This window comes from Protopterus annectens, chromosome 5.part0 (genome assembly GCF_019279795.1).
Source record: "Protopterus annectens isolate FY-2018-M chromosome 5.part0, PAN1.0, whole genome shotgun sequence".
Taxonomy (NCBI): domain Eukaryota; kingdom Metazoa; phylum Chordata; order Ceratodontiformes; family Protopteridae; genus Protopterus; species Protopterus annectens.
This window is the reverse complement of record NC_056735.1, coordinates 672,918,259-672,928,993: the sequence shown is the minus strand read 5'-3', so window position 1 is coordinate 672,928,993 and position 10,735 is coordinate 672,918,259.

Sequence of the window (10,735 nt, the reverse complement as noted above, 5' to 3'; positions counted from 1 at the left end):
ATAAATACCTGAAGTTACTTACTGGCACAGAGCACTGATCAGTTGTCACCAGTTTTAGTCACAGCCTAGAAAATACTCAGTAGCAGTTAGTGTTAAAGTGTTATAATATAATATGGAAAGTAAATAAAAATGGGTATACAAATATATTTGTTCTATGTGGATTCCTCAACTGCATTTAATAAGTAGAGCATCAGTTTCTCTTAAATAAATGTTAAAACATTAGATTTTCTTGCATATTTATTAATTAATTGAAGAGATAACAGGTTAATTGACATATATTGGTATGTAACAATCAAAATACTTCAGGGTGATTTGAAAAACTTTAGCCAAGGGGGGTGGGGGGGGGGGTCCATCAAAGGCCTATATCAATCTAATATTTATTTAACCCAGGTCTCAATGGATAAATACATGCTTTGCACTACTTATGTAGTCAATATTGTATTCAAAGACATAATGGTCATGGTTGACCAAATCTTGTCTTTCTGTGATCATACAAATGATACTTTGCAGTGAAAGTTATGGAGCAATTGTGCACTCTCTACCTTTATTCTACTTTAGTGAGGACCAGATTAGAATATTATTATCTCTTGTGGGTTCCAGCCACATCAAATATTTTAAAAATTAGAACGCATTCAGAAAATATAAAAAAATAATTGGCATTGGGAAATTAAAATACCAACAAAGATTAAGCAGCCTAGGTTACTTTTCACTTTTATATAGATGATTGAGAGATGACTTTGATTTATGTTTGTAAGACCTCTCACAATTAACTTCTGTTAGAATGCTTTGACTGACACATGACCCCAGGCACAGAAACTTGAGCTTCTACAGTACTGACAGGATGACATTCTAAGAATAAGTTGCCCATTTGTGGAATTCATTAATGGAAGAAATAAGGCAGACCAACAATTTAACAAACTCTGAGTGCTCCTCCAGGCGTCTTCTGCAGTTAACTCCTATTGCTCCTTTAGGCGTCAAATATTGATTGTTCATATTTGCATTAATAATTCTAAAACCATCTTACTTACAAGGTACCAGGATATTTTGACTTGAAGCATATGTGATGGCAAACACAACTGAATTGATATTTGACCTCTCCTGAATATTTACTAGAACATGTAAGGTGATAACTTCATTTTTTTAAGGTTTAAGCCACGCCCACTTGGAGTTAAAGGCACACACTCAAAAGACCTGCACTGGAGGGAAGAACTTGGAAAATGTTATGGTTTACTGTAATTATGAAGTGTTTTAGGTAAATATTATAGGTATATATCCTTGCCTATACATGCAATGTTATGTGATGTTAGTTGGTTTAATGTTATTTAGTGTATTTTTTTACCTTTAGGTTTGATTTTCCAATAATGCCATTTTCTGTTTGCTAGCTGCCATTGTGTAGTTTATTAATTTTTTTTCTTTTCTTTTAGTTTAGTTTTTTTTTAATTATGTGACATTTTATTCTGAGTTTTTGAATGTTTTTCCCTCTTGTCCCTGCTGACCATGGGTTTCTCTCTCTGATTATCCAGACAGACTATTATACATGCAACAATAGAGTATACTCCTTTTGCTTTAGTGCTACCCACACAATATCGTTTTACTTCTCTAACACCTTGGTGGATCTTCATCCCAGTATCCCTGAATTTTGGCTGCACCTTCCAGACTGGGGTAAGATACATTTAATGCTGGACCTGAACTGTCCCCATGCTCGGTATGTACATAATACTCATGATGTTAATGAGGTGGAATATTGGTCTTTTTAGTTTATAATTCTCATCTCCAATGACTGCTGTCATATGGGACCTGAAATACTGGCATTCCAAAGCACTCATACAATTTCATATGTCCATTTCCATTTATAGCTTATGCATTCTTTGGTAAACACTCACACAGCTGTCTCCGTTGTTGCCTGCGAAGCATGCTAGCATGTCTAGCCTTTGCTGTGCATTAGTAAAGCAGAAGGCTAAACAGGTTCCTTCCTTCAGGATAGGTGACCTGATTGCTATTACTGGCTCCCTTCCTCTAAGGCTGGATTCGCCAACATCCTGACCACTAATCCAGCTGGCTCATTTGAATCACTATCAGGGCTTTATCTCCCTGCAGCCCAGAGATGCTTTAAGCATGATGTGAAATATTACTTTACAGAGTTTATTTCTGGGTGTTTTGTGTACTGAGTGATTTGTGAGATGTAAGTTATGCTGATCAGACAAATATTTTTATTATACTCATTTATTATGTCATTGTTATGATATTCTATGTGTGTGTGTGTGTGTGTGTGTGTGTGTGTGTGTGTGTGTGTGTGTGTGTGTGCGTGTGTGTGCGTGTGTGTGTGTGTGTGTGTGTGTGTGTGTGTGTGTGTGTGTGTGTGCATGTGAGTGTGTGTGTGTGTGTGTGTGTGTGTGTGTGTGTGTGTGTGTGTGTGGAGGGCTGTGTGTGTATTTTGAAGCATAAGTGCTTGCTCCTTGGTTAATTTTGGCTTCACAGCTGTTATTCAATGATGAAATTGTAAACTGAGTTTTCCAGCTTTTTAATTTTATAAACTGCTGCATCTCATGATTCCAGTATCCAGCTTTGTGTTGAAATGGTTGACCGGTTTGCAGTATCTTGAAGTTAATGTTGCAAGACAGAATCTGGATGGAGGAACAGGTGTTAGGACAGATGCAAAGGGATAGTCTGTTCCCTTTACAGACAGTTTCTACAATGTGTGAGACTCTTTGCACAGCTTATGAATTAATTAAAATAGTTGATTGATAACTTTAAAATAAATAAATAAAAAACAAATGTTCATATACTCAATTAATCTGTATAGTCTTTCTGACTTGTTCTCATTGAAAAATTCCCTCCTATTCTGTGAGGAAATAAATTAATTCATGCACTCATCCAAACCACTTAACCTCTTATGTAGCTATTAAAAGTAGCAATAATTATTTTAATGTAACAAAGTTGTCTGCCACAATCAGCAAAACCCCTGCCTACACAATAGAAACTAGACTGCTCTGTCACTACTCATTTTAATCCCATTCTCCTAGTATCTATTTCACTTGATGCAATCACATTTATGAAAGTTTAAAAATAATCTGTATTACACTGAAAAGTCCACCAAGACTGAGAACATGGACATTTTATTGCACCTATTTTTCCATTAGCTTATATAGTCTTGTAGTATGCACCTATTGCAGTTCAGATACAATTTAGTCTGAAAACCCTGAGTTACGTTATAGGAATTATATGGAGAGAAAAGGTTCAGCAATAAAACTACATTGTAAAACAGTAATAATTAAAACGTTGTACAAATGAATAGCATACATTAAACAGTGCATAGATCTGTCTCAGTTATCTTAAATACTGTCACATGATAGATAACTGATCCGCATTGTCTGCAGTGCATGTTTTGAGTGGACACAAAATGGCTGTTTGGCTTTACATACTGATAGTACATACAAACTATTTGTTTTCTTTATAGATATTGCAGTTCAGTGAAAATTTCAGTAAAAAAGTTTATGACACAACATTAAGTGAAGCAATATTTCATTTTCTGGGACATGTCTTTATGTGTAGTATTGGGACCAAATTAACAGTGTAAAATTGAACACATGGAAACTAAGGAAATATGAATATGAAAAATGTGCCTTCACTCTTTCTCTTTTTCAATAAAACACAAACACACACACACACACACACACACACACACACACACACACACACACACACACACACACACACACACACACACACACACACACACACAGTTTAGGAGGCCGCTGTATGAACCAGAGAAAGGGTTAGAATAATCTCCAGTAAATACAGTTACCCCCTTCCCATTTTTGTAACTCATTTAAACAGTTACTGCCTAGTTGGTTTTTAGATGCTATTTTAACAATGATGTCAGCTCTAGCAGGAAATTGTATGCATTTTGAAATATGTAGTGCCATTTGGGTGAGATAAACTTCTATGTTTTAAGCTCATAATTCTGCAATGTATTTAACTGATTTCATTTTCAGTCATCTATAAACAAGGAAATGCTACAGTGTGGTGAATGCAGTATATTAATATACCTGTAGTACATTTTTTATAAATTATCTTTTGAGATCATTTGAATTCATTATTTTTAATGGGAATTTTTCACTTATATTAAATAGAAATACCCCACAGAAAAGTCTGCACAGCTTTAAGAGCATTCATAATGATTTACATTATGGCTGCATTTTGACTGGTAGCCATATCTTTCAACTGTCCAGAATTTTGCACAATGTCTAAATTTTTGACTCATATTTTTGGTCTGTTCCTCATAAGATTTGTGGTTTTCGAACAATCATCAAGGACTGAACTCACTAAAAATGAGAAACATTTGAGTTTCAGACTTTGTAACCTTCAAAAGATGCATGCTAATGCAAAACCTGCTATTCTGTCAACTTTTCAAGTTTATAAGAGCAATATTCAAAATCTGTGCTAGATTATGGGCCTTCGTCTTTCCAGCAGTTTTGGCTATGTTCTGATTTTTTGAACTAAGAAGTTGATACTCCTTCCTATATGTAAATGGTATATGTAAATTAAAACAAAAGCATGCAAATAAAGTTAGATTAATTACAAATTCAGTGATCACAATTTACACCCTAGTTGCACTGAAATTTCATTTTATTCTATGTAAGTAGCTAAACACATGCTTTTTATTGAAGTAAAGAAACAAATATACCTTTTAAAAGTGTAGGGGGCAGAAGCAGCAGACATCCAGACATGTACATAACATTAATTGATTACTATTTTTACTGATCCTGTTAGTACATTGCTATTAACCTGACTGAAGATTATAAACAAAGACATATATGCATACTTACAATACAATGCATAAATAATGAACAGGCATTGTTTATATCCAGTATATGATGATTCTGCATGTAAGGGGGCTACTGATCCTTAACACCCTCCCCTGGATTTTATTAAAAAATAATTTGTAAATCAGTGGAGTTCTACAGGAGCTAGTCCATCTAAAATGTACAGCACATGAACTGATTACTTACTATTGTGTTTGAAAATGGATTTCTGTCACTGCAGTGTTACTGATCTGCAGTACACCATCTTGTATTTGCAGTACACCACCTCTTATTGTGTAACATTCCATTTTTCCATCACCTTTATATGAAGGCTTTTTTTATTATGTCCAGAATGAAGACAGCGTCCTTAGTCAGGTAGATGTGCCTCCTTTGTCTTTACTCTGCTTTCCTGGAAGGGTAGCAGACCTGTGCACACTGTTCCAGTAGCGTCCTGACCCAGTAACCAGTGGATTTTGAATGGGTCTATATTAAATCAGCGAATGCTTAAAATAGTGAATGGTGATTTATTGACCTTTTAAGAGCAAAAGCTGACAATCCCAAAGACACGGAGCAGGGAAAAAAAATCGCTGGGCTGTTTTCGGGACTTTGCCATTTCCTCCACTGTGGTAGATCTCTGAGTTAGTATATTTAAGTAGGAGGCACAGACTCTTTTTCCCTGGGAAAAAAAAATCGGTGTTCTGTATCTTCGAGACTGTCAGCTTTCACTTTTAAAAGGTCGATAAATCAGCGCTTGCTATTTTAAGTGTTCGCTGATTTAACATAGACCCTTTTGAATGCATGCTCTCTGCGTTACACTTGATTCTTTTGTGGATGCATCCCACCATTTTTTTTTTTTTGCTTTTGACACAGTGTTTTCAGTCAAGGCCTGATATTATTTTTCTCCAGTGACTAGGATTCTAGGTATTGCTCTTGTTCATTGGTTTCCAGCTTGTCAGTCCCTTCTTGACACTTCTGGATTTTTTGTTCCCTAGGCATAAGATTTTGCAGTCTGCAGCACTACACATCAACTGCAACTTCTCAACCAACTCAGCTAGTCTACTGATGCCCCCCAGTATGCTCCAAAATCTAACTTCACCCCTCCAATTATTTCCACTAGTGATATCTCACACAAATCTCCAGAAAGGGAACAGTTTTAAGATTCAGACATTTGAATAAAGTAATAGAAAGACTGAATGTGTTAAAATGGGGCTTACATATTCTACATCTAACATCAATGTGCCTCAGAGTGTTCCCTTTTTGCCAAGGTATTGAGATTTTCGATTTAATAATCAGTTTTGGAATGCAACAGTGAGACCTCCAAGAGTGTACCTTGCTCCAGACTAAACCCTACAGGACTGTCCTGGTCACTTTCTTAGATATTTACAGATATACCCCTTACTTCCACCTTCTGTTTGGTTCCATTAGCCATTCCTTGATTCACTTATCTGGCCCTTTGCCACCATACCTCTTAGGTTAATTAGTTACATGTAAAAATAAATTCAAAGACTTTGCTTAAACTGAACTGTATACAACTAAGTTTCTACTCTCCATTTCAAGTGTCATCTGGAGACTGAATCATAATCCTGTGTGTTGTTGTGGACCTTTCATTCTTGTTAAGACTTAGTTTTGTGCTGTGATACATGTTACCTACCACAGGACAATGTAAGAAAAATTTAACAGTTTAAGCACTTTGTCAAACTGTAATAAAGTTTGCTTTGTTATATGGGGAGAAAGTGTGGTGTGGCAAAATGTCTAACAGCATTTAAAGCTGTTTGTTGACTCTTGATCAAGTGTATACTTTGCTTCTGGCTGCTGTTTATGTGATAGCACTAAGTTTGTTAACAGCTTTCAAAGCTGTAAAAAACATTATACACTCCTACACCTTTTTTCTGTAAATGATAATGCTCATAATGGATGTCATGATTTACCTCTTGTTTTGCTCAACTATCCTGGTGAATTTTTTGACTTCCATTTCTTAAACCCATAATATAGATGATTAAGATTGCGTCTCCAATCATGGCCATCTTATTATGTGTTTGAGATGCCAACAAATTCACCTCAAGAACACATAGTAAAGGTTATGATTAATGAGATGGGAGCATAATTATTTGTAATGTAAGGAGTTTTATCTGTTCCATGTTCAACCATTTACAGAAAAAAAAGATAGGAACACAAAGTGTTTTACCAGCTTTCAAATTTTTTTGGAAGCCTGTAAAAATAGTGCTGCCAAATAGAAAGTATGCACAAATGAAGTATCCTTCTGAAGAACCAGTGGCTTTAAGTATATCCTCTGTTCTTTGCTGTCTGGCACTGTTAGCTGTTAATTCCTGGTAAGAGGCCCGATTTTAACACTGGTTATGGATGCTTCAAAAAGTTTGTTAAGCACCTTTCTGACACCTTTACAATTTTATCTTTTTTCTATTTTTTTATTAAATCATTTTTATTGAATTTCAAACACTGTTGTAGAAAACCTACGGGGATAACAAGAAAAATAATTGTATCAACGAACATATCAAAAATCTCATAAACTCAACTATTTAAATTATTTACACACCATCTCTTCATTTCTAGCTATTTCTTAAGTACCGGTTGTGCTTTTATGTGCTTCCCCTTTATCCTACAATCTACTGACTGGAGCTTGTAGAACTAAATTAAAGTTACCCAATATCATAGTATAGTGTACATCATTAAACATCAGTAATTAATTGTTCCCATACCACTAACATTTATTCAAAAAATATCGGGTCATCCTTATTTGGAGCATAGACATTTTCTATAATCCCCCTTTTCTGGTTGCTCATTGTGCCTGTTGATAAAATCTACCAATCTTCTTCACTTACCTTAACTTCTCTGCCTGAAACATTAAGTGACTTATGAAATAGTAATAACACACCTTTTTCCCTCCTCTTAGATTATGGTCTTGAATCAGTTTATTATACTGTTTCAAACTAAGATGACTTACTTCTGTGAGTTTTAACTTACTCTCCTGGAGTCCTATCACCATAATACTCTTCCACTATACCTTTTATAATATTTTCTCTCTATTAATAAGGTGTGTACTTCCTCTTATATTCCAGGTGGCTACTTTGAAATAGGACTTTGACTCTATCTGCCCTGATGCATTACTCTTAATTACCTGAAAATCTTACTGAGTTTCACTCCTGTGTCATATCCATGGTAGTCATTGCATTTTTCAGACAACTTATGGTAAGAAATGCTCTATTTCTACAAGATGACAAAATGTTTGATTTATTCTTTACATAACCTTGTTAATATGACCATAATATTGCAAACAGTGTATTAATACCTGCTCACAACTATTTTGCTAGTTATATAACTGTGTTTTTCAGAGAAATATACTTATTCAAAATATACTTATTTTACATGGTGCATGTCAGTAGAAAGAAACCATTAACATAAAAATTTACAAACCAGAAACAGCTCTCACTTGGAACTATTTCTTTGCTGCTAACAGGAACTTTGTAAAGACTGAATTTTAGAGTTATTGAGAACTAGTTTGAAAGCTTAGCTTAGTTATTTCTAATGTAGAGAATTAATGGATCTCAGTGTAGTGGAAGTAAAAGTCTGCATTTTATAATTTAAAGATCAAGTTTAAAGCAGCGAATGGATGTTATCAAAACACTTACCATTTTGCCCATCTACTTTTGTAGTTGTGATCACTCAGGTTTTATAAAAGTAAATTCCAAGGAGTAACCCTACCGTCAATTACAGGAAAAAATAATAGAATTAAACATAACTAAAATAATACAGGAACTAAATCAAACAATAGACGGAACAAAAAATGTATTTTTTTTTACATTTTTACATTTGAAAGCATATTATTACTAATTAAAATGATATTATTACCAAATATCCCACAAAGCTCAGATTAAGAAAATAGACAGTGTAATGATAAGGCAGCTGGAATAGTGGCTAAGGTCTTTGCCTGTCATGTACAAGGTGCAAGTTCAATGCCTGTTTGGAGTTTGCATGTTCTTTCTCTGTCTCTGTGGGGTTCCTCTACCTTCAAAAAACATGTCGAGTGTTTCTATCTCCAACTCACCCAAGAATGGAGCTGTGGACAACAGAATAGACACTACACAATGTCTTATAGGGGGAAGAGTTGCATAGACCAACTGCTTTGAGCATATACTGTGGTGCTCTGCATCTTCAACACAGGAGAACAAGGATCACAGAATGCAAGCTATAGTAGGGCTAGCTACCTGATGGTGTAAAAAAATCTAGATGATTCAGTTGTGTTGACTAATGTTGCCAAATGGGCATGGGTATTTGCCAGTCATAAGTGGGTTGAGGACCCAGCCTATTCTGACCTACACCAGTAACCCATGTTCATGGTAGTGGTGGGGGAGTGTATGTGTCCTTATTGGCCAGTTTGTGCTTGCCATAAAGAACAGCAGCCCTGGGTCAAAAATCTACTGGCTGGCCAGTGTCCAGTTGCCCAGCTTGGGCTACCTGGGATAGCTCTGTTGAGTGAAATTTGGATCTAAAACCAATCACCCTGCCAAACATGAGCTAAGAATTGCTATACTCAATGTATGTTCACAGACAGGACAGAGCTTGGGAGTGGATGACATGATGGTAAAGAGGGGGCTGGACATCCTATGCATCAGGAGACAAAATGGTAAGGCAGTGCACCAAAGCCACTTGGCTTGGGATCCAGAGTCTACTACTCAGGAGGAAGATAGACTAGAAATGGTGTGGTAATTGTTATGAGGGAGAGACTCAGAAGATAGTGAGGGATATCATCAGAAGCAGTGACAGACTCAGCAATCAGACTCCAGCCTAATGATAGGACAGTATTCATAATCTCAGCCTATGCACCACAGCAGGGCTGTGATAGTGAGGAAAAGAGTGCATTCAGACAGCAGTTACAGGACCTACTATCAGACAAATTAGAGGACCACATGAATTGGTGTTGATAATGATTTTCCTGAGTACACTTATAGGGACAGACAGAACAGGATATGAGGACTGCCTGGATCCATGTGGGTGGGACAACAGGAATAAAGAAGGAGACTTCTGTCCAGCATATGGCTTGATGGTGGTCAACTCATGGTTCAGAAAGTGAGACAGTCATAAGATCACATGCAACTCGGGTAGAATTCCTCCTAGTAAACAAAGGGCATTGGGAAAGAATCAACAATTGCAAAGTCATTCCCAGTGGAACAGTTAGCACACAGCATAAACCATTGGTTGTCACAATCATCTGCAAACAGTGGTCAGAGAAGTGTCTGAGGTCAACAGAGACCTGGGTAAGGACATAGAAGTTGACTGGAAGGAAAGCACAACAGTTCAAGGAATTATTCAGGGCTGTAGCACCTCAAGAAGAAGAGAAAATAAGTTGAACTGAATAAGAATGGCAGTGCCTCAAACCAGCATGGGTGAGGACTACAGAATAGATATATGTCCAAGCTAGATATGGAAATAAGGTACATAAGGAAAGCTGGTGGTAGAAACAGAAGTCCTTGAAATCATAAAAAAAAAAAAGAAGTACAGAAAAAGTGGGAATTAGAAAAGACAGACCAGGCTAAGAAAGGAATACTGGTTGGTTAACAAAAAGCCTAAAAGAGAACTTGCAGTAGCAAAAAACAAGGCATCAGAGGCACTCTACCAGCTTCTTGAAAGTGACTCAGTAGATGGCACAAAGAAACCATGTCAGGTTGCAAGGCAAAGACAGAAAGGTAACGGAGATAGTCAGACACCCTTCATAAGGGATGCCAGAAACAACCTGCTCACCAGTCCACAGGACATCAAAGGCAGATGGAAGGTGTAATTCCAGCAGCTTTTGAAAGAAGAAAACCCCACAGAAGCTGTACTACCTTAGAGACAGCCTACAATGAGAAAAGAGGAAGAGCCCATCATACAGAAAGGAAGAACTGCACCAAGGAAAATGAAATCAGAGAAAGTGA